This window comes from Periplaneta americana, chromosome 11, assembly GCF_040183065.1.
Source record: "Periplaneta americana isolate PAMFEO1 chromosome 11, P.americana_PAMFEO1_priV1, whole genome shotgun sequence".
NCBI classification, from domain to species: Eukaryota; Metazoa; Arthropoda; class Insecta; order Blattodea; family Blattidae; genus Periplaneta; species Periplaneta americana.
Genome location: NC_091127.1, coordinates 27,305,512 through 27,325,724, shown reverse-complemented (window position 1 = coordinate 27,325,724; position 20,213 = coordinate 27,305,512). Strand labels below are relative to the sequence as shown.

Sequence of the window (20,213 nt, the reverse complement as noted above, 5' to 3'; positions counted from 1 at the left end):
TTCCCTTTTGCTGTGTATTGCAGGCTGCATTTTATACGACGTAATCTTTGCCGAGGAACTAGTGTAAGCAGTCGTGGTTTTCAAACTGGCTAAGCATAAACTTTATTTTATTCCCCATCTAATACAAGACAAACACATGGTGAGACTCACGTTGATATGGGATCAACATGACTAAACGAGTACACAGCACATAATATTTACAATCGAAAAATGTCTGGACTGACACTGTACTGATATACAGTATTTTCTATATTATAATTTGTCGGGTCTCTGTATCCAAGAAATGACTGTACAAGATTTTTTCATACTCCATGATTGTGAACTTGAGCAAACGCTTGTTATTGTCTATGTAAATACTATGAAATGGAATTCTTAATTGCGCCGTCTAAAATCCAGTTTTGTGAAGCGTGCTTGTGAAATACGGGCATCGATCGAAACACTTCCTGTTAATTATTATGAACTTCCCAGATAATTAGGAAGTTCGAGCTTCGTTTGTTTCGCAAGAGGACTGCGAGATCTCAGTTTTCCCGCAAGGTGCGCTGTAATACAGCCAATTTATGTTTTAATGTTCATTTCCAGCTTTTCTAGTGTTCATTCTGAAAACATGGGTACTGTCTGTTCTTAATTAAACTTGTAAACATTCCGACCAATTTTTCACGAGTAATTACACATCTTGCGGTATATCTTGAGCGGTGATGACGTCAGTGGACGTTAGAATTAGAGTATGAACGGGCGTTTGTATACGACAAACTATAAACCTTGATCACATATCGTAGTCTCCCTCTCTCGAGATTCCATTCCATTCTAATCTAGACGAGCAAACGAACCTTAGCCTATACAGCTGATATGCGTTGTAAGTGCGAATTAGCATGAAAGATATACACAAAATATCTGCTGGGTTGTATTGAACTCCTTCAATAGTATGAGAAACAGTAGGCCTAAGGATGTTGTTGATGTAAACGAAAGGTGAAAATATCAAAATGAAAGAGCTGTGCGCACGCGTGTTTGTCAATAATAATTATTAGAAAAGTTGTAATTTATGAGTATGTCAGTTGGACTTACGGAAATTTTCTGACTGCTATCGATCATCCGATACTGTGTTTCATTTTGTGAAGAAATGGAGAAACGTTAGAATAATATAAGATAAGACATAAGATCGGGTTGAATTTCCAGGTTGACGTTTTTCAGGGCTTTTCCTGAACCGTAAGGCAAATGCCAGGAAATTCGGGCCACAACATCCCTGAAAATCACCGACCTCATTCATCACCGAAATCATGTTCATAACAAATCAGTAATACATATGAAGAGTCCACTGCAAGAATGATGGATGCCACTTTCTTATCGAAAATGAACCAAGACTGCCAATGCTTAGCTTAAGACATAGGGGAGAGTCGGGTAGTATCGGACATCGGGTAATATCGGACAGTGAGTTTCTTTCATCTACCACACGATGATAGTACCTGATTGACATGGTTACGTTTCTGTGATGTCGCATAGAGAAACGTAACCATGTCATTCAGGTACTACTATATATGGTGGTAGATGAAAGAAACGCACTGTCCGATACTACCCGACTCTCCCCTATAGAATGTACATAGAGAGTTATATGGCATTAACACTGATAGTCATTCTCCAGTAATGATCGGAAAATCACAGTTAAGCTTTGAGCGCTAAGCATTTCAAACTTTCAATTGCTTCTACTGAAATATATATTCCAAATGATATCCATCATTCTTGCAGTGGACTCTTCATATACAGTCGCCATCTAGTTCTCAACAATAGTACACAGGTCTTCGGATTTCAACCAAAGATTAACTCGCGATATGACCAAAAGATGTTAAAGCGAGTATAAATAACAGCGAGGGGGGGGGGGAGAGATATGAGATAAGCTGCTCAACATAGTCGGTCTCAGTTTCTGCTTTTTTTATTTATTTTAATTTTATGTGACGTAGTAGAGTTTTTTTTGTTTCTGTTATAGTTTATTATTATTATTATTATTATTATTATTATTATTATTATTATTATTATTATTATTATTATTATTCGCTAGATGCAATTTTCCAAAAGTTTTCTTTTGTTGAATAGTTGGGGAGTAAACTTTCAAAACCCGACATGTCCATTTTCAGAAAATAAACTTCGGATGTAAAAAAACTTGCATCTCTGCTATGAAAATATATGTATATTTTCTGTGATGATATATTAATGGTGTTTTTTTTTCCTAATGATTATTATTAAATTTTACCACACAAAAAAATTAGTTTATTTCAGAGACATATCTGCAGCATTTTCTGAAAATGGACATGTAAGATTTTGAAAGTTTGCTCCTCAGTTTTCCTATTTTCTTGCACCTTTTTTCTTGAACTCATACAAACACAACACCCATTCCCGAGGCTGTACTCTAACCCACAACCCTTAGGATCAAGTAGTAGAGACATTCTGTGCCTCTACCACCTGGACTACCCAGGCCGACACTTGGATCATCCAGGATTTGAACTTAAGCGTGTAGCACTGAAAACCGACGCTCTGTTAGTTCTTGATACAAAAAATTTGCATTTAAAGTAGGAATACGGAAATTTGAACCCAATAGATCTGTTATCGGTTTCCGTTGGGCGACGCTGATTTTTGGCAAACGAGATGTAACTAAAGGCTATACCTCAAATCATTAAAAAATAAATTTTGGAAAAATCTGACCGCGTACGCTTACGCCAATACTCTTCAAACTCTATAATTTGGTATGGATTTCAGTAAGAAACCGTGTTTCGAAATGGTGACTTTCCATTGGTACAGGCATAAGTAATCCTGAAACAGTCCGCCACTGAAGTCTGTATGTGATTCTATTCAAGAACTTTATTGTTTGCGTGCTATATTACTTTGAAACCATAAATAGCAAACAATCCGAAATATGAATTCCAACTTTAGATTTGGGATGACATCACACAAAGACAACTGCCGATAGAGAGTATGATATCACTCTTCTTACTTCTAATAGCATCTACATAAAAATATTACGTAATTATTATTTTTATTTCTACTACTACTACAACTGCTGATGCTGCTTGACCTAAGTTACAAACAAATCGTAATAATATGATCCTGTCGTGAACTGAATGCAAGTGGTGTTTTGTTGCATCAAAAGAGCTATCTTCGCATTGGAAGTTATAAAGAAAATATGATTGAAAATCGAATAGTAAACGTACGAAGGTCCATCAATAAGTTTCCGGACTGCCCTGAATGTAGGCAACACACAGGAAATAGAAAACGGAGAAGTTATCTAGAACCAGGGAAACGCCTGGAAACTCTACTAAATGGGTCACTTGAAAGGCAGAGAAGACGACTAGCCATAAGGTGTAATATATGGACAGATTCGAGGAAAAATCTCAATAGGTTTTTGATATGTCGTGACATGTTTGCACACATGTAGAAGCTCAATTCTTAAAGACAATCTGACGCTATTTCATAGAGTGATCTAAGAGGCATGGGAGCAATGATCTAAAGCAGCGGGGACCAAAGCGGGTGTCGTGATTACATCGTGTGATCACAGACATTCAAACGGGTACGAGGAGTTTCCTGTACATTGCTGTGTTTTTATTCACGTACTGAAGGCAAGCAGTGGCGGTATCATGTCGCTCTACAAACTCTGTCTCTGCCAGTAGTAAGAGGTGGTTTCGTATAGAATGAGAAGAACTTTTTTGTTTTTCTGTGGGACAAAATGTAATATGTTTACTTCGCTCAACGGTTCAGTTAGGAGTATATAGAAACATAAATTGCCACGCTGAATAATGTATTATTATTATTATTATTATTATTATCGTCATCATCATCATCATTATCATTACTGACCACTAAGTATGTGTCTCTATAATTCTTCTGTACGTGGATGAAATTGATATTTTTAGATCTTCTCCCTAGAAGGATAAAATTATTAGATTTTATCTCAATTTTAATCTTCTTAATCTTTAAATGAGGGTAAATATTTATTAGTTATTAATTTAATAATAATATTGTAGAAAAACTGATTCAATATTATGTGCCAACGAACTGTTGAACGCTAGGAATTGACATGTCTTAAATCATAGCCAGGAAGAGAAAGATGAGATAAATAAATGTAAGGAAGTCGGCTACCTAATGGGGTTTGAAATATCTCGTGCTCTAGAGCCTTTTAATAGAACAGAATTTCTCAAAACGATAATGACTAAAATATCTTAAATAACTTGTCCATAAGAAGTTTTTAATTTTGAAAAACTACGAATTTCTCGACCAAGTATCGAGAAAAGAATTTAGAAAATTCCTGATTATATTCAAGAGGAAGGTTAAAAAAAAAGAAGCAAGAAAAATCGTATATTATTCACTGGCTCTTGATGACAGCAGTGACATTACTGATACAGCAAAGCTTGAGATTTTTATCCGCGGGATTGATCAAGATGTTAGTACAGGAACTGGTTGTAGTTTTCATGCCAAGTACCTTTCCTCCGTCTCCTTACTTCATAGGCTGTCGCTTGTAATCACTGCAAATCTAGTTTTGGTCACCGCTGATCTAAAGTGTCAGTCCCTTGTACTTATATTTAACGGTACAATAAATACAAGTCTTCTTCTTCTTCTTCTTCTTCCCTTCAAGTATTACGCCAAATGGCCTGTTACGATCTCACAGTTGAATTGTCAATCCAGCGCTTCTTTGGACGACCGAGAGATCTCTTCCCGTTTGGACGATAGTAGAGCATGACTTTTGGGATTCTATCTCTATGCATGCGATGCAGATGATTTATCCAGTTGTTCTGATAATGTTTTACGTGATTAATTACAGGTTCTAGTCGTAATTCTTCCATTAAATCTTCATTGCGTTTGTGATCCCATTTCGTATATTCCGCTGTATATCTCATAAATTTAATTACATTAGCCGTTATTCTGCTTTCGTCTTTCTTCCTCAATGTCCATGCCTCACTGCCGTAACAAAGTACAGGTCTCGCCAAGTTCTTGTATAGGCGAGTCTAGTATGCCTTTGTACTAGGGAAGGTGTCATAATGTTACTACCATTGTTTTGGTGTATTTAGAAATTTTCTGTGAAATGTCTACTTCATCGAAAAAAGATGTTTATCCGAGATATGTAAAAGAATATACCCTTTCTAATATTTTTGAATCTAAACATAATTTGATAGGCACAGGTTATTTTCCGCAGAAGGCCATAATTTTAATTTTTTCTTTATTGATTTTCATATCATATTTAATTCCAATTTTGTTAAAATTAAAAATTGAACGTTGTAATTATCTTCTGAGGATGCCACCAGAGCTAAATCGTCTGCAAAAGTAATGAATCTAGTTGTAAATGTCTATTGAGTTGTATATATCCATGAGGCAATTGTTTCCATTCTCAGTAGGGGAGAGTCGGGTAGTATCGGACATCGGGTAATATCGGACAGTGAGTTTCTTTCATCTACCACACGATGATAGTACCTGATTGACATGTGATGTCGCATAGAGAAACGTAACCATGTCATTCAGATACTAGCATATGGTGGTAGATGTAAAAAACGCACTGTCCGATACTACCCGACTCTCCCCTAAATATAAGTGTAGTTCGGAAATATATTGATTGACGGAGTTTCCTATAGTTCAATTCATTAATACGACGGCAGTTCTTCCAAGTGGTGTCATCGACTAAACAATTTAATAAACCATCTGTAACTTACTTTTTTTTCTCCACTTACGTTCTTAAGACTTGGATTATAGGAAAGAAGTTTGTTGGAAACTATTCGTGATCGCAATGCGCCTGAGAGAAAGGAGCCGTGCACTGACTTTCGCCCCCCCCCTTTCTTCCCCTCCCCGTCGAAGTTAAAATCCTAAAACTTAGACAGCACATCGGAAGGAAAGAATCCAATTTTAGGAGAGAAGACATATCTCAGAGCGACAGGCCTCTGTGATGGGGAAGTGGACTGGAAGATATCCACAGGGATTACGTAGCTGGCTAGAAAAGGTCAGGGAGTACCGCAAGGCTGCGAGCCGAGAGCGGGAGAATGAGTCAATGAGTAATTGAATGCATCATTAAGTTACTAAGTCAGTCAATGAAAGATTGGATGAGTTATTCGGAGATTAAGTGATGATTGAGTGGGTGTGAGTTTATTGACCGAGTAAGATGATCGTTAAATAATTGATCATGAAATAAAAATAATCTCTTGTGAATTCTTAATTGAATAAATGTATGGGCAAAGGTATAAAGGTAAAAAATAATGCGATAAATGTGTTTGTTCTTCAGAAAGTAGCTTCTAAAATCTGAATCTGTATTTGATACACATAAGTACACGTACTAATATGTGAATTTAAAGATAGTTCTCGCTGATGCTTTGGTGATAATCGTAGACGGGAAACTTATTTTTCATAAATACGGGGTTGCAATTGCTCTAAAAAGTTTTTACTTTTTTGCAAGCTCGAGGTATTCTTGCAACCTCTTGATCCAGAACTGGTGTACGCTCTATAAAGAAAATATAGTTTTAACATTCGATTGGTGGTTGCGTATTTTAACGAGTCTTTCCTTAATATTCTTTGGAATTTCAGCTAGTTGAACGTAACTCTCTAAAAACGGATTCAGTATCCCTTCTCTTGATGTCATAATTGAATGGTAAATTTGCAAAACGACTTAAGTCCTTAGAAGTAGTTTTGAGAAAATTAAAGAAAACTGTTTTTAGCCTCGCTGAACCATATGTTGTTACAATATATTTTTTATATGTAAGAGAGATAGATATCAATGCCAGTAAATCCGTACTACTATTTTTCTCGCGGTATATGGCATTCAAATCATTCTAACCTATCTGATGATATTTTTTTCCCCCTTTCTTAACTGTAAATGAGCACAAACGCTACTTCCATCTGATATCAACAAACAACGACGTGAACTCATGTGTACACAACTAAAATGTAAGGGGCTAAAATTGAATGCTCTAATTATAAAATTCATACTATTACAAAAAAAAATAGCACAAATAATACCAAAAAAGCTAACCGATTTCTAATAAGAGACCAACAGTTGAATTAATATTTCAAAGCAAAATAAATAAATTAATTTTAAGCAATAAACGAATTTTTGCTTATAAATAGCAGCAAAATTCAGATACCGCATTCTTGATTTTTTCCGAGTTAAATTAGCTGCCATCAATCAACAGATTTGTGCAAATATATCTCTCTCTTTTTTTTTTTTTTTTCAAATTGTCGGTTGATCTATTATTGTATAACTCCGTCCAATTGTTCTTCCTCTGACACATACCGTCAAGTGAGATGTACTGCCTTATAATAGAAAGAGGTAATGATTAAATAAATCATTTAATGCGTGAGTGATTTAACAAGTCAGTGAGTGATTTTATGATTTATTAAACGTAATGTATTGTTTAATAACAGTGATTTAGTGAGTGAGATACCTGGTGATAATAACTGAATCATTTAATTGAGTGATTCGAAGATGTAATAGGTGATCTATTTATCCAATGAATGAATTTGTATGGATGAGTAATTTTACGATACATTGAATGAGTTGCTGTAACGATTCAGTGGGAGATATATCATAATATAGGGAGCAGCTAATTTAATGGCTGAGCGAACAAGTTTAATGACTAAGTTACTCTCTGGGGTTGAAGACCAGAGAGAAACTTGACTGTACAAAATAAGAAAGAGTGCGTGTGTCGGTGTGTAGGATAGTTTTGTGTGGTCGCGAGTGTACTCCACGCATCTGGGTACCCTAACTCCGAAAAATACCAGAGAGACATCAAACTTCGCCTTCTCCCCTTACGCACAACGAAAATCCATTCCGACACGATGTAACTTGATGAGCTATATACAGCTGTTACCATGGTTACCTGTAGGTAGGATTGAGTTAACTTATGGATGGAGGGGCAGTCAGGAAAATAGTGAACGGAGGAAGGGGAGAAGAATCTTTGCCAGGAACAGGAGATTCTGTGGATATTGGGTTTTGTTTTTTCTTGATCCAATTTTTTTTCGATCCTCCAACAGCGTGCGATGTCTCAGCGATATCCTATGTGCTCCGACCTGTAGCCAACACCCCTACAAACATATCGACAAACAATTAAAGGAAAGTACTGTAGTTGTCTTCTAGGGTCCATCTATTATTTCAGACGTGCACGAACTGGCTAAGAGTAAGCTTGGGGCACTGAATATAGACCATACTTAAGGAGTTACATATAACTTAAAGCAGTAAAATTTTTCGAAATATTGAACTTTTTTTTTCTCCTTTACTGTATCTTGTACAATAATGAAAATTTGGTATGTGTAAAACATTGTTCTTCTACTATATGAAAAAAAAAAATTTTACTATTAAAAAAATTATTTATATATATTTTTTTCTTCAAAATTCAAAATGGTGGCAGTGTACTGTGCAGTGATGAAGCATTTCCCTCATAACTCATAAACTTGTTAACTTTTTCATGTTCTCTCTCTTTTATTTTATTGTTGAAACTCATGTTTACAATATCATGCTCTTTCAATTACATTCCTTAATAAATAATATTTTTTTTTATTTTGTGTTAGAAGAAAATACTTATATTTAACCATTTTTTAAAATTAATTTTTATCAGACAATCTATCAAAGGTAGAGAAGTGATCTACCATCATATTATAGATATAACATGCATAAATACACACAAAAATTTCATCACAGAATGTTGGATAGTTTTTGAGTTATGTGGGAAACACTTAATCACTGCACAGTGAATATTGAAGTTTGGGGGGGGGGGGAAGTAAATAATTTTGTTTAATCGTAGAATGTTTTTTTATATAGCTAAAGGACAGTGTTTTACACATACTAATTTTCATTATTGTACGAGATACAGTAATGGAGGGAAAAAATGTTGAATATTTCCAAAATTTTACTTCTGTGAGCTGTACCTAACCTCTTCAGGGTTCCAATCCAGACTAGCGCATCATGTTGTAGCAGATTGTCTTGTCCATTCCACTGCATGTACCCTACATATTTTTGTGCGAGATCGTGCGTATTTGCTTGCTTTCCTCACAAAACCAATACGCGGTAAGTGTGAAATACCACATTCAGTATTCCCAACATAACACACATAACAATTTCCCTCTTCTTACCGCTTAAGCGCCATATTCATTTTACTGCTTTAGGCTTTTAACATATTATTTTTAGAGACGTTTAACATAGTAATAATTATAAATTGGAAACTTACCACTGCAATTTCACCTAAATTGCACTGTTAATTATTGTTTTTAAATATTTGCAAAAATTAAGTAAACTCTACAACACCACAAAAGTTACTGCATTTGTAATGCAAGTAACATTAAGAAAGCCGTGAAAAAATCAACAAGATTCCAGATGCCGATGTTATTACTGCAATATGTTATATAAATAATATTGTTAAAATATTAAAATGAAAAATAAATCATTACATAACCTTACCGTTTGTTTTAAGTTCGCATTTATAGAATGGGGGAAAAAAAGACAGACGTATATCACGGCCTGCTGGAATATAGTAAACACAGAAAACATTTTATAGCAACATTGTTGAAGATAGATATTTTAGTTTTTAAAAGTTGCCGTCATTGAACAGAAAGAAAGGTGGAGATTTCATTGCAACTAATTAGAAATTCCTCTTTCAGGTATGTAATAAACGATCTTCGCACAAAATAATGTACGATACACTATCGGTATGTTTGTTTTCATGTTCGAGGAAAAGATTTAAAAAGCGAAACGTAGTTGAGCTTTTTTAATTTCCGAGAACATGAAAACATCAACATACCGCTCTTGTAACGCATATTACTATAGTATGCTGGAAGCTTGTAAAAATGGGAAAAGTTTTACTTTAGTGTAATTACTTGTTCGATTCCAAAACTACAGAGAACATGTCATGGTGCGACATGATATTGACTTATCTTATTTTGGCCATTTTTTGACTTATACTCTTTTTCCCGAGCAGTCTAGATATTACAGTTATATGAACATTAATAAATATACGGTAATATAATTATTAAAAAATTAGTAAACGTCAGACATGTTTCAGAGATGCTTCTCCATCCAGTGACTTTACCACGACGGCTGTTTCAGGTGATCGAACCGCGTTGTTTTTTTTTTATCCAAGTTTTTGTACATTGTTTAACAATATGTCTAGAACCTCGAGAATCTGTGTTCGGTTGAATATTGACGTATTTGGGTTTCAAGGCCTCCTTTAAGGAGGATTTATTAAACCAAATTTTTTTATTTAAAAGTTCTATTTTAAGACGCACGTTGTAGTAAAATTTTACCAATTTTTATTCACTAGCTTTTTTCATATTCAAAGATAAACCACACATGTTGGGCCAATTACACAGTGTTCATAAATTTGATAAGAAACGTAAAAAATTATATATTACAGTTATATGAACACTAATAAATATAATATAATTATTAAAAAATTAGTAAAAGTCAGACATGTTTCGGAGGTGCTTCTCCATCCTCAGTGACTTTGACACCGGCTGGGTATGAATTGAAGGGTAGGACTAAAATGCCTTTTTCCGGTCTAACGTCGCACTGTTGTTGCATACGTAATCCGATCGTCTTTACGTCCTCCATTAGCCCTGATCCTTTGCAAACTAATTTAACACCCTGTATCTAGATAAGACGGCATCCTTTACTTCTGAGAACAGCTCTTCTTGTAATTGAAATTTTGCTGATCCATATATGGATTACGACACGCGGGAATAGTCATGCGGCTGTGACGTCATCAGTTGACATGCTTCGCACGTCTTCTGCAGTGGGTTGCAGTGTTTTCCTCAGAAACTCATGTGACCAGTATTGCGAAGACACTGTGGCATTTAAACAGGCGGAGGAATGAAGGAGGCAAAAATAATTACAAATGAGACTTTAGTTCCAGCCGCAGCCAGTTGTGGCGGTAGTGCGTCTCTCCACAACGTCCTTCCTCCCATGCAGCATATCATTCTCTTTCCGTAGGCTTTCCCATTTATCTTGCCCGTCTGCAGATTTTATGCATAAAGGATGTACCTAAATGCCCTACATGCGTAAGGACTTTCGTCCCTCCAAATTACACACGTTTCTGGACTCTGACAATTATGATTTGGCAGAGTGGAAATTTCCATTTCATATTAGCCACATTTACGTCAGAATTCATTAACCTCCATAATGAATACACCTCGAATTTTAGGTTAAATGCCTGTTTTTTTTTCTGTAGGGATAAACTAAAACTAGTTAAATATCTTCACATTTGGCAGTGTTTGCAACTGAAGTGTACGGGAAGCCGCTAAGCAGTACCTAGTTCAAGGATTGCTAGATTCGTCATAATTACGGGACGGATATTGATGAAAAGTCATCCTCTTATTTTTCAAATTAGAATGATGCCTGTTAATATAGAAATCCTTTCTATGTTAATATCAACGTAAAAAAATAATTTCTTACGTTACATTTTTTTAAGTTTTCGAACTAATAGGTCTTTTTTATTTTTTTTTTTTGGCATTTTTTGGTAATTTTTAATATTTTAAGATATTTTATGCTCGACCATGCCGAAATGTAGTAATTATACACCTGGTAGCAGACCTTTAATGCACGTCATTAAAGTACATTACTCATTAAAGGTCAGGTCTTTCAGCCAATGACACGTCAGCTTTCTACCGTTATAAAACCGCAAGTATCGATTATTCTCGGATATGCAATCGGAAGAGAATTAGCGAAAAGTTACGGAAGCTGGAAATCCAATACTGTCGCAGAAGGTTATGTTCTGTTACTATAATAATTAGCGTTAATTGTAAATAATATTCAAATAAATTCAATTTGTCATCTCGTTTTTCAATGTCTAATTTAATTTCAATGTTATCTCTGTAGGTTCTTATGGCCTAGCAAGGTCAATGTGAACATATGTTCCTCGGAAAAAATCAATACTTTTGCGTCTGCGCACATCTCACAACATACGGGACATTGGTCAAGGTCAGATACAAAGAAAATTAATAATACAAGTTAGAAATATGGTCGAGCATAAAAAGTCGTATGAAACTCGCCTATAATGGCAATTAAGAAACTCGTATGAAAATTATGAAACTCGCTTGCGCTCGTTTCATAAATATCCATACTCGCTTCTTAATTACCTTCATTATAGGATCGTTGCATAATGTACTATTAGATCATTTGGAATGCATTTTACTTTCTCTTTACACATAGGTCTGTTACATCTTTTTTCTAATCAAATAGGTCAGTAGCAATTACCTACTGAATAGGTGAATAACAGTGAAGTTTGAGTTTTATAGTTTGGAACAGACTCTAAAGTCCATCCCTCATTCCATTGAAGTCTTCACCTCACACAACGGAAGTAATATAAAATGCTTGACAACAGCTTAGTTAAAGTCAGGGCTTTGACCGCAACTGTTCTTTTGTCGGTACCAGGGTGTCTAGAATTTACATTTAGAAGGGAAACATTCACCGTTTCCTGGACGATAGAACATTGTGTCCCCAATATTGTTCGGAAGGGATGTCTACTGTAGTAGCCAGTATTTTTAACACAGAGATTGCAAAAATACACGCTGCACCCACAATTTGTTTTGTCATTCACACTCCCTCGTCTGAAAGGTCTGGCGACGGGGAATGAAGGCACGGAAATGGACCATCCCTGATTGAAACACATTGTAAACACTCATTAAAATCTATAGTTTTCCCTTGAGATCCTCATTTTGTTGCATGCCCTTTTCCTTCATCTTAAGTCATTTTCCAGGAAGTTGCCTCCTCTCTCCGAGTTTGGTGGGCAGTCATTGAAACAAGGTGACTAATTTTTAAGAAGTTGTGGTGGTGCGAGTACTTTGAATAATATTTAAATGCCATTTTCTTTTAACTTCATGTCATTTTTCCATTTTAAGGGCATTTTATTGATCATTTTAAGTAGATTTTTTAGTCATAATCTATGTCGTAGAAAGTTTTATTTTTGTCGTTAGAGAGTGCTGTTACATTACAGTTTTAAGTCTGCTTTCATTTTTTTCTCCCACATTCTATTTCTCTTTTTCCTTTTGTCTTTGCAAGTCTCTCTGTTGTCTGTATCGCTCTCAAAATGCGCACATATATCCTGCCTTCCCTGTGGATCATTTCAAAGCAAATCTGTGTTCTCCCGCTCGATGAAACACGGTAAATATATAAAAACTTGGAGAAACTTGGTCGCTGGTCTTCAATTAAGGCTTATGGGGACGTTTCTTTACTTTGAGAGGTATTGTATATGCTCATCTTCTCTCTCCCCGCTTTTGTATGCTGTAGAAAATAACCTAAAATGCGATTATTAATGGAAATATAGCGCTAACGCAGCATGCAAACTTTACAAAGGTGAGGGGAGAGCATCATTAAAACACGGAGCAGAGAAGACACGGCTCCAGCCCTACATTACAAAGGTTTTTTTTTTTCCTCGTTTTTTTCTGCACAGGATAAAGTCGTTACATCCACTTTGAATCAATGAGGTTGTTACCTTTTGTCCCTACAAAATCCAGCTTTTCAAGCAAGAAGGAAGGAGTGGGGGGAGGTTGTATAAATTGGCAAAAACCAGCCAGCTAGTATGTAATAACGTCCGGTGCTTGTATCTGGTCTCGATAGCCGTACCCCTACCAACACTGATTGCTCACTTCTATACGATGTTTTTTTTTTTTGTATTTAGTTGCCCCATTGTTATCTGTTATTTAATTTAACAGCACTTTTATGTCTAGAGTGATCACTTGAATTTTGTGTGATGTTGAGATTGTGGCAATACTGGTTATCAACATTATCATTTTCCAGTGGCGTAGCATGAAATTTTGAGCAGGGGAAGCTAAATCAAGTTGTCTTTCATGTAATATGAGAAAACGTATTACAAAAATACAGTCTTAAAATAAATAGTAGTCAATTTCAAGTCAGCAGTCGAAGATTGGTTGGAACATCGTAAGTAACACCAATAAGGCATGACCTCAAATGATACGTAGTAAAATATGATTTCACGGTTTACATATATCTCTTAACAAACAGACACGTATACGTATAACATTAGCTCACTCCCTGTCATACTTAGAGAAATCACAATATTAGTATCATTACGTAAGTATGCGTCTGTCTTTTGGTTGTGTCCTTCATTGACAGCAAGGGAGTCGGTCATTTGTTTTTTAAATCACACTTTTGTTCGTAAGTCAGTCTTGACAATACAATTGTCCTAAAAAAAATTCAAGTAAATTAGTGTCAGGAACTGTTATTTCGCTCATTATTTATTATATCAGCCACAATGCATACTAACACTTCAACTGAACACAACTGACGAAAAGGGATAACTCGGAAACTACTTATTTTAAATGTCAAAGCTAGCTTCTTTGCGAGCCTTGCGACTAGGGTAGCTTAGTTAGAAAGGGATGGAAAATCTGCGGGGTGGATTACACAGAAGAAACCGGTCTGCTTGGAAGCTGGTGTGTGGAGGCTTCTTGTTTACTGCTGCATCACAAATCATCCTGAGCTGCCGCATCACAATATTTAACGCGTAAATATAAATTCTATTAAAATTAAAAATAATTTTCTCCATAAACTGCAGGTTTATTATGAAATTATTATTAACTGGGGAAGCTAAGCTTTCTAGCTTACATTGACGCTACGCCACTGTCATTTTCTTAGCTTTCACTTTTTTGTCTTCTTTTTTTTTTCGTCTCTGTGTATTCTTTCTTTCTTCTTTTCCTCGGATATGTTATATTTCTCTCCATTAGCCATGTGCAGGTTTCATTCCAAGTAAGTCTATACAGTATTTTTTTATAGAGTAGAATTGGAATCACAACACAACAGAACCGAATCCTGTATTCAATTCAATTCAATTTATTTCCCCATTAGACATACAGTTTTAAGCTTCGTCAGAATACATTGAAAAACATATAAATACGTTAAAAAACACTAATAAAAGAAACGGTAAAATTTAAATAATACAATGAAAACATGAAATAATTTGAAACTTTTGAATTAAAGAAAACTAACTAAATTGCAATTAAACTTATTTATTAAAATACAATTTCAAACAAATTTGTGTTGAAAAACTCAGCAACAGAATAAAAAGGATTATTTAATAACCAATTGTAAAGACTAGTTTTGAAGCTATTGATTGGTAATTTATAATATTGACTGGGGAGCTTATTATATAATTTCATCCCCATAATTAAAAAGTTTGTGTTGCTCTTGTGTAATCTACAATATGGAATATTAATTTGTTCACTATTTCTAATTTCATGATCATGTATATTGGCCACTAATGAGTAATTGTCGATATTTTGTCGAGTGTGAAGTACTAGATCATATATATACAAATTTATGATTGTTAAAATCCGTGATTGTCTGAAAAGTGGCCGACATTGTTCCAGATAGTTTGATTTACATAAAATTCTAATGGCTTTCTCTTGTAAAATCAAGACGCTTCCAATTTTGGTTCCATTTCCCCAGAAAATTAGGGCATATCGGATTATCAACTCAAAGAAAGAAAAGTTAATATTAATATTAATACCAACATTACTAATTAATTTTTAATTCACAAGCTTAAGTACTTGCATTTTCATCAGTTTCCTGCAAACCGAAATTATTGCTGTCAACATAATATTTCGAAAATAACTGCCAGTTGTAGTATTTGTCTTTACCCAAAATTCGGAGCGAAGTTGATAGAAGAAAATTCAATCTGAGAGCTAGAAAATCACTATAATCCACTAGCATAAGTAGTAATAGAGGAAATAGGTTTCACTTTTAGGGTTCTCATTAATATTAGAGGAGAAAAATTTGCCGGGGATCGAACCCGGGTTCCTGGTTCTACGTACTAAGCGCTCAAACCACTGATCTACGTCTAAGTTCAATCCACAGCACCAGATCGAATCCTCTCCTCCAGTGTTTTTGCCTTTGTGGCCTGACTCTAAGTTCGACATGTATGTTGAAATTTATATTAAGTCAACTGCCATTATAGAAAGAGCGCACTCAATTGAGTGACTAGGTGGCCGGGATTCCACAGTAATATGCACTGTTGGGCGAAGAATCTACGTAAAGATTATCTATTATGGCAACAATTAATATTAGAGGAGAAAAATTTTCCATAATTGTTACCGTAAGATATATTCTGTAGGACCAAAAAATTAATCTTTACTTAGGGTTTTAAGTAAACTGATCCGGACTATATATTATATTCTGCAGGATTATAGTGAAAAAATGTAGGCTAGACTATTCTAAAGTCGTGTGTGTAATTTGGTTGTCATTTGATGGATTTTTGTCTTTCTAGTCTGGCAACACAGAAGAGGACAGTAGACGATGTTTTCGAGTCATTTCTCGCTCTCGTTAAAATCCGAAAAGTGTTAGTCACGATTGTTTACAATGCAATAAATTGAATAAGGGAACAATTAGCGAGCTATTGCAGCTAAGAAGGATGGCAACGGGGAAGGTCTTGTAAAAATTGCTAGATGGCATAGAAAAATACTACGACTTTCCGTGAAGTTCTAGAATGGTAGTGACAGCGCATGCGCTGGACAGGGGACGTCCTTGCCGGCTACCTTGGCGGGTCGTGAGAAGGTGAACAACAATGTGCGGCGTGGAAGGAAACGGATCCAATCAGTGGCGGCTCATCTCTATCTGGGAAACTTGCTTTACGTTGCTATGTCCTTAGATTTCCTGTTTGAACACTTTGCGCTAGAGTGGTCCATTCACAGCGTAGCTCAGATTGTAAAGGTTGGTTCACAATAAACCGGGAACAGAAACGAGAACGAGAATGGAAGTATTGTTAAAATAATTTTATTTAAATGTGAATCATTCACAATTATTGTGAATGTTCGCATTTCAATACATATAATAATAATAATAATAATAATAATAATAATAATAATAATAATAATAATAATATTTCATTGCTAGAACAAAGATACATACTGACTTTGTATATATAAAACACTCTAGCACCCCCAGAAAGAGTAAGTTACATACTCGTGCTCAGGGTTCATTCCACATAATGTTAAGACATTTTATTAAATAACAGAGTAAAAAGTAAAAAAAAAAAGAAGAAGAAGAAAAACACAGGTATCACAATAATTGAACTTCAAATTTTCTCTGTAAACAGCAATTTTTAATTTTTTTTTTTTTAAATAAGGAGCATTAACAAATTGTATGTTTGGGAATTGAGCTATTACCATGTTATAAACCCTTGGACCGAAGTTGCTACTTTGATTATATGCTACAGTTGTGGTACATTTAGGAACTTTCAAGCATATGTTGTCTGATCTTTTGTTGTTATATTTATGTGAATATAAATTAAATATATTTCGGTTTTTATTTATGAAATACAGTAATACATTGTTATAAATTTGATGGAAGTCAAATACTTTAAATTCTGAATACAGCAGCTCTGAAGGATAATCAAGAGGTTTATTAAGGCATATTTTTATTATTATTTTCTGTAGCAGAGTTATTGGCATGAGGGAGGTACTATAAGCACTACCCCATCCTATAATGCCGTATTGTAATATAGCTTGTACTAATGCGAGGTAAATCAGTCGTAAAGTATGGACAGTCAAGTAATTTCGTAGGATGACAAAATAGTGAATAGTTTTTATTAACGTTTTGCACAACATCTTAATATTTTCCCGATCTCGTTCTCGTTTCCGTTTACGGTTTATTGTGAATCAGCCTTAACCCTGGTTAAAATGTAATTTCTGTGCACCATGTTAATCACTGGTGACTTACACATGGTTAGCTGATACCTCATTTAACCATGGTAAAGTCTGTGATGGTACACTGTTTCTACAAAATGACTAAAGGCAGTATCCATATTTCTGTATATTTCAACGTCAAAAACGACTGAACTTACTCCGTTCTACACGAAACGAACGTATCTCATATATTTCCCGTTGTATTTATTTGCCTTTGGGCGCTATTATGTTTGCGGGTTGCATTTCTTTGTTTTTCAGTGTTGTTAGGTTAAAATATTACAAAATGAAAAATGACATGCGAAAATGATTGTATCCCAATGCGAGTTTCAAATATTGGTAGAATTAATTGCTATATTTAAATAGATACTTTAAAAAAAGATGGAATATCCATAAAGAAAAATGATGAAGATTAGTAGGAATGTGTGTACAATCCAGGGGCCCAATTATACCAGATAATATCCTTGATCCATCCATAACCTTTCTTCTTGCAGCCTGCGACGTAGGAAAAGAGATATTTGAGAGTTCCTTCTTAAAATACTGGAAATGTCAGTCGCATATAATCGTAATATAAGAAGGCGATTCATGGGAAAAATATGACTGTTTCTGGCTACTTCCAAGTGATCCATTTGTTACAGCAGAAATGACATGGCAGATTTTGATAAACGAAATGCCTCCTGAAATTTTCTGTCACCTAATTCCTCCAAAGAATTCTCTCTTTCCACTAGTGAAACTTCCCGCTCATCATCATCATCCCTATTCACGTAATCCAAGTACAACAATAATCGTTTTCGAAATAATCATCTGTGGCTATGGTCGCCATTTTGTTTTACTTATTATTATGATGTACCGAAGTACATATGATATTTCCGTGCAGATATTCTGCGTCATCATATGATTAAAGATGAGTGGAACGGAGAAAAATTCTTTCCGGCACCGGAATTTGAACCCGGGTTATCAGCTGTACGTGCTGACGGTCTATCCACTTAGCCACACCGGATTCCCTTCCCGATGTCGAATCGAATCCTCTCAGTTTAAGTTCCACCTCTTGGGTTCACTCATAACGAGTGCACCTCTGCACATGTGTGGACATTGTGCCACTGTCATACATCTATGACGCAGTGTATGAGGGTAGACCACTAGAGGGAACCCAAGCCGTGGAACTTATACTGTGAGAGGATTCGATCCGGGATGGAAATCCGGTGTGGCTTAGTGGATAGAGCGTCAGCACGTAGAGCTGAAAACCCGGGTCAAATCCCGGTGCCGGAGAACATTTTTCTCCTTTCCACTCAACTTTATCATCTGCTACACATTGGTTATCTCCTTTAATCGCCGTGGTAAACCTCCTGGGTAAGTCCTAACCGAGGTCGATGCACCGTAAACCTAGATCATATATGTAACAGATAGGTCGGCCTTACAGGCTTTGACGTTAACAACTTCCGTCAGGTTTACTACACTGCCATCTAGTTGTTACATAAGGAGTCACGTCATAATTCCCATTTGAATTGCATTAGAGACTGTACTGCCATCTCGTGATCGTTTACGGCGGACGGGTGGCGATCCTGGCGGTTGATCTCTTCAAAGTGCTGCCGATTTTAACATAGCAATGAGTTATCTGTTACATATACGATCTCGGACCGTAAAATGCTTAATCTGTAGGTGCAATTTTAACCCCGTGGTTACAGTAACCGACTTTATGCACGTGGTTATTGGGTTAACATCGAGATATAGAGCGAGTATGTGACGGTTTTCATTGCAGTGTTATGATTGCATGTATCGCAAATAAAAAGAACAGCTTTAATAAAAAATAACATTTATTGAAGTTTGTGGAAACGGTGTCGCTTTCTAAATATTACATTAGGAGAATGATTTCCTCTGAATGCGTGCTTGAAATCTTACAAGGAAGTTCCGCATAGCGCGTTACATCGTTGCGAGATCAATTTCTTCAATTTCACATTTTCTGCAGTTTGTATGAAGAAAAAAACAACAGGTTTTTTTTTTTTTACTATCTCTCTGATTGTCGTTTTTTCAGCCGCCTTTTTCTGTTGCAATATTTGAAACGTTTTTATCGTTGTCTTTTGTTTATTAGTGTCAAGGTGGCTAAGATAGTTACCATAGCTACAATACCGAGCCCTCATTTCCTTACAAACAACGAGGGGGCTTTAATTATACAATATTTCGGTTTTAAAAGTACTTATTAATAATATCTAGAATTCAACCGTTATCTTCAGGGGATAAGGAACTTGACTTGGTGTACTTACTTCGCTTAGTAGCGTCTGAGATACAAGGTAACCTTCCAATTTATCGTGTCGAAAATTCAGTTGTAATCATTTACTTACCAGTACAAACTAAGGTACAAAATCAGTTTTCAGAAATAACTCAAAATCTGCATTTGGATAGCCTTTCAGTCAGGCGACTCTACGTGAATCTATAGTAGTCACTCAGACAATTAAATTGTGACTCTAAACATACAATCTGTAGTTTGCTATAGCATGTTCCTTTGCAGTGGCTGAGTGGTCAGACCTTCAACCTGTCACGCAGGCCGGCCAGGTTCGAATCCCGGTCAGGCCTGA

The 20,213-nt window shown here is 35.6% G+C and overlaps 1 protein-coding gene across 11 annotated transcripts in view; it reads left to right on the top strand.

Moving 5' to 3' along the window:
• Positions 1 to 20,213, top strand: part of LOC138708889 (ensconsin-like) — a 674,766-nt gene that overhangs the window by 296,151 nt on the left and 358,402 nt on the right. The gene's annotated exons all lie outside the window — the stretch shown is intronic.